Below are 6,000 nucleotides of genomic sequence, written 5' to 3' on the forward strand. Positions count from 1 at the left end.
CCATTACTCATCAGGATATTTATACATGTTTAGCTATCCTGGCAGCCACACGAACAAGGCATCGAGTTGGCATTTTCAGTAGAGGAATTAGCCTCGCCGGTGTCGGCTGTATCGGTGATGGGAATTGGGCCGAATGTAGGATTTCCGGTGCATACCGGTTCGCCCTCTTGCGGTCGATATTTGCTGTCGCCATTATGTTCAACAATACTTCCAGGCCAAGGGAAGCGAATGTCTACATTTTCTCTGGTAATGCAGCCATTGACGTTGGCGATGAACATAGGAGAAAAAGCCAGCGATTGTTTGGGTGTGTTGTCGGACGAATTTGACGGTGAGCCATTAGCCACGGTGATGGGTGCGCAGTTCATGTACATCTCTCGATTGCCGATACGATTAAACCATGTCCAGGCCAGGGTGTATTTCCCGGGTGCAATACCCTCAAGGATCGCGAAGTGGAGTTGGAGAGAATGGTCCGACTCGGCACTCCCATCAAGGTTCCAGGGTCCTTTTGCAGGGCAACCCCCTTCGTAGGACTTGATGACTTCCCATTCCGAATTCTTTGTCGGCTCGCGATCACTGGTGAGGCTCACCTGGCAGGACCCACCGCCATGGGTGGCGCTGCCCAGAAGCTTGATGATATTGTTGCTTCCAGTCCGATAAGTCGTCTCTTCGGTCGGAACAATAAAGTCACCTGGGGATATCTTGCAAGGAAAGTCACTACCATCTGCGGCAAGTGGCGAGTCGTCAAGTGTCTTTCTACTAGATCCGTAGGGCTCGGGACACGCCATTCTCAGGTGCGCATAGGTCGGCGAAAATGCAACTGCCTGCAAAAGCAGACACCATTTCACGAGTATCATAGTAGGAGGCGAGATGGCCTTCTGTGGTCAAATACAAGTTAGATATCATGTAGCTGAAGGTTATGCTAGGTTTGGCTGCAGATTATATATCTCCGAAGTGCACATGAATGGAAGGACGGTTGAACTGTTGAGGCTGCCGCGGATATGTGAGTCCATCACAAAAGCACAGTGCAGTCTAGCCCTGCTGTCCTTTCGGCTCAAAGTGCGCCGTAGCAGATAACAGATCGACATTTGGCTTTCGAGACCCATGTGATTGTACCGATTGACTGGAACAAGTGGTGAGCCCATCATTGTAATAAAATGTTCTCACATCCGAAAGGGAAGTGGAGGTCCCCGTTTAACTGAGTCGGCGATCCACCAGTCCTTGTATGGTCTGACACGAATTCAACGATGGACTTTACCCACCAGCATTCTCTAATAAGGCCAATGCTGCTAACATACTGTTCTTGTGTTGAGTTCCCCTTGACACAAAAGTGCAGGGCTCGCCATGGCCCACCATTTATCTATCAAGTCACTACTTACTACCAATCCCGAAACTTAAAATCGTCCGTTCGATTCCTCCTTGATTTTATCCTCTCTACTTCTTGTCCGCTCTCAGTCAGACCCAGCGAGAACCCCAATATGGTCGTTCAGCCAGGGCTGAAAACCAACCCAGCCGACGCAGTGAATCAAAAAGCACACAGGAGAAGAAAGTCCCTTTTCAAAAAGGCCTCCGAGTATAGCTCGGAATGTGATGCCGATATCCATCTCATTCTTCGGATGAAGAAATCTGGGAAGATCTTCGTTCTGGCCTCAAACACAAAAGATTGGCCTCTTTTCCAAAATCAACTAGTAAGTTCTCTGGGTCATCGATTTCGTCGCCAGGAAGGTACTAACTTGATTCCAAAAGTCTTATCACCCTACACCCATCCAAATGTCTCTAGGCGACCCAGAGTCCAAGCCGTGAAACTCTACCATGCTAGCAACAAGTGTCTCCCTCAATTAGATGTCCTTGTAGGGGCCTCCTGATTAGTTTAGTCGACCCCTTGCAACCTATATCCCTCCCAGGGTTATTCTCCCTTTATCACTCTGTGCGAGGGATTAACTCCCCAAAGGCTTCTGCCGTGCTCTACGAATTAGAACATGTGCTCTGGGCCCTGAAGATTGTTCAAAGTCGATCAACCTTATGATTCATGTACAAGTGCTGCGGAAATGTATAACAAACTTAGCCGATCACGTTGAAGGGTATGAATGTTCACTCCCACCGAAGGGACTAACGATGGATTTGCCGTCTGAAATTGAACTCCATCAGAGGTCAACATTGGCTCACCTAGCCAGATACGGATTGCCTTTATTTGAGCTGAACCTTCTCTAGTACCCTATTTCAGCTTTCATGATAGTTCCAAGCACGAATTGCAATGCATGGCCTTGCTCAATCAGGTTTACCTCCAGTGCTTAAACCGAAAGGCATCTTGGCAAACAGCGTTGGACAACGGACTTGGGTGCAGATAGTACGAGACTTGTTTGATGACATATCCCTTGTATACTTCTTCACTGATCTGTAAAAGTTTATCCCATTCTATCCCATCCTGCGAGTGGCCTATCGCGCCGACCAACACTGACGACATTCGCTTAGCAAGCGTAGAACAGCATCCTCTCAGGCACGATTCATCAATTACACCGTCTAAAAAGGATTGGAATCAAGCGTCTTGGTAAAGCTGTCGCCACCTAGCTAACCAGCAAGGTAGTACCGGATTATACCTGCCTGGCATAAAGGCACAAGTCCCCTGCTCCACCGTTGATGGCCCGAAATAAACGAGCAGGACTTCGTCGTGGAATGCTCAGACGCCGAACTTTGGTGAAAATTGTGACAGGCTCAATTCTAGCGCCGGCAGGGTTTCTGACGAGCCACTCGGAAGGGTGTTCGAGTGGCCCTCTGATAGTGTTGCCGAAGAATAAACGTCTCCAGGGGGCATCATATTCTCGCTCGACGTCTCGCGTAGCGCTTCATCGTATCCATAGATGCTTGGCCGCAACGAACGTGGCATACCGGTTTGGGTTGCTCCAGATTGCGAGCTCACATCCGGTGCGACAACTGGTCGTGAAGAGGCCATGCCAAAAAGATTCTTATCGTTTGATCGACGGCTGTCCTCGGGTCCATGCTGGCAGACGCAGGGGTTCGTACTTGTCAGCAACCGGAGACGGTTGAGCACAGAGAATTCCAACTTCAGCTTGATGCTGTACACCACCGTCTTGAAGCTCACTTGAACGTAGTGTAGCTTGTACTCCGCGAGGAGGAGTAAAACGTTCAGGATTACAGCGAGGATGTTGATGCAAAATAGATGGATAATGGCGTTGCGGCCGTCGCGACCGCGGATTGTAATGATAATCTTGAAAGCACGCACTGCTTCATATATATATATGCCACAGATGATGAAATCTTGTATGCAAAAACCCGTTGATTGGATCCGGTCAAATATCGCGGCAGGGCGAGCAAAGCGTGCGTCACCGCGGTTGAGGCCAAAGAAAAAAACGGTCATTGGAATATGTAGTATGCAGGCGTTTGTAATGACCATCCATAGAACCCACCGCACCTTTCTCATGTCGGAGATAACGAGGTGCAGACGCGAGTAGAGGACGACAGCGTGACCGGTAACCATGGCGTACCATCCTATCATGAAGGGGATGGACGTCGAGAGGTTGGACGCCTGAGAAACAAAACGAGCCATAGCAGGAATGGCATGCACGAGAATACCCCAGGATGCAAATTGCATGCTCCAGAAATAGAGGCCCCGGTAGCGCTTGAATGTGTCGAACGTGACAATCCCTGTTTCTAGGGCATTGTACGCGCCGATGGAGAACATGGACACGATCTGGATGATAGAGATGTTCTCCATGAGGATGGCCCCAACATTTGGTGGCAGGCTGGTCATGAGTGTATCCATGGTCTAATACAGTTTAACGAGTACAAAGAAGGCTAGAGGTATAGAGGATAAACGATCCGCAGCTTGGTTTATAAAAGCCTCTAGAACCGAGAACTGTCCTCGCAATGAGATCATGACATCGTAGCTAGGGGGCTCCTTGGAAGCTCTAAAAATGTCTGGACTCTTATCGGCTCGGGGGAATATGCTTGGTTGGGTTCCCAGTGGTCTGAATGGGTCTAACAGGTAGCTATGTCGAAACCAGAGTAGTTTGTAGTTGGGACTGTGGCATACAATTGATTTTCAATCCATGCACAGTTATTTTTGACGTGAAGGAAAGCTTTCCCACTAGTCCCAAGTCATAGAGCTAGTTTCACGACGACTGCAAAACCGAGGGCGGGATCGTCGGCCCATGACTGATCGCCTCATCTTGAATCTTGACAAATGATTTTCGATGAACCATGGAAACGCTGGTTCGGGGAGAAAATGGGATTATCCGTGGATAAATAGGATTTAGTTTCGATCTCATCGGAAACCTTACCAATAAACTTCTGCTCCACCCGCTTTCTAGGTCGGCCGTGGTTGAAGTTGTCCCTATAGTCATAGGAGAATCCAGAAGAATCGGGTATGCTCACCACGGGCGTAGTCTTTTGAAATATTATGAGGTAGCACTACTGTATTCAAAATATTCTCGATCTCCAGAGTCTGAGGACGGGTAGAATGAGCCGGATGCTGGAAAAGGAGTGGGACCGCAGATGGTCGGCCCACACCGCCGACTCTTGCCATCCGTGAGCCAATCGGTTTCTCAGCTTTTCAGGCAAGAACCAGAAAATATGATTATGTAATCCCAGCTGGTCCGTTCAAATCCGTTGAATTTTATAAACTGTCTGCTAGGGTTATAAGACTGGCGATCGAATCTGAGCAGATAGAAAGCGCAAATTTCGGATTCGAAGAGAGTATACACATTAGGGAAGCTAGTACAGGAGAAGATACATACCTTCTTGAACATCCTTCAAAGGACGAGACTAACGAGAACCAACAGGTCGCCACTCGACGAGGACCAAGTTATTTTCTTGTGAGAGCAGGTAGGAGAACCCGACCATGGATTGCTTTCAGCGTACCATTCTTTTGCTGGACATTTGCGTGATATTCCAAATACCTCAACTGCCGTACCTGTGAGGGTGGTCCCTTCAGAAGGACCAAGCAACAAAGGTATGTTGCATCATTACTGGTCTGTCGAGACTAGGCTTGTGGATCGTGTCTGGACCTTTTTGAAAAACTTTGCTATTTCTTCTCTTGACTACAAATAGAACCTGCTTGATCTATTGTCCCGTGGGTCATCGCCGAGTTTTCTATCACAGGACCGTACCAGCGTCGGTCCATATTCACACGCGGTGTTTGATTGGTCCTACAAGTGCTTCCTTTGTCCAGGGTCTTATCAGAGTGTGATAGTAGCGTTACAATCTTGCGGGGTAAAATGGCGATCGTCGAGGACCCCAGCTAATGAGCCTTGATAGCTGAAATGCCTCAAATGGTTGCCCTGGAAACTAAGCCCAGGTTCCTGTTATGGCTTTTTCGACACGATCTAGAAGTCTCATAGCCAGTTATAGAACCGTGGTGAGCTTTGAGGAATGTAGCACGAGTGGCAATGGTTGGTCCAACTTGGATTTCAAATCCTAGTTCCATAAAACAAAGCCCTATACATGTCCTAAGTTGATTTCTGGATTGGTCTCTTCTCCGAATGAAATGGATGTCTTTATGGCCCAACTTTCGGAAACTGTTGTAATAGTGGGACCGTGTAAATAGTGGAAGTTACATCTAGGACAATAGTACAACTACACCACACATGGCTGAGGCCAGAGAGCCCTTCTCGTTTCCAAGAGCGGCTCGGATGGTTCGACTCTGGTCGATACCGAGACACAACCGTATACCTCAACGTAGATACCGGTGCGCGGCGGTCGATCACTTTCTCCACAATAAAACCGCAGATTTTGTGCTTTCGCGCTAGCGCACCGTGGGGCCCCTGTGTGTCAATGGGTACTTGGCTTTCAGGCTCATGCTGCTGATGCCGGCACAGCTGCTTGGCAGGAGGGGAGTCACGCTTTCACCTCGTTTCAGGGCCTTCAATTGTCCCACCTAAACCTTTAAAGTCGAGACTCCCCAGAAGGCCACTGCGATCAATCATTTTTCACTTTGCCCGGCGTCTCGCTAAATTCACGTTCATTCACCGGACGGAAGGATTCAGC

The sequence above is a fragment of the Penicillium chrysogenum genome (genome assembly GCF_028827035.1).
Source record: "Penicillium chrysogenum strain IBT 35668 chromosome Unknown utg000002l_segment0_segment0, whole genome shotgun sequence".
NCBI lineage: Eukaryota > Fungi > Ascomycota > Eurotiomycetes > Eurotiales > Aspergillaceae > Penicillium > Penicillium chrysogenum.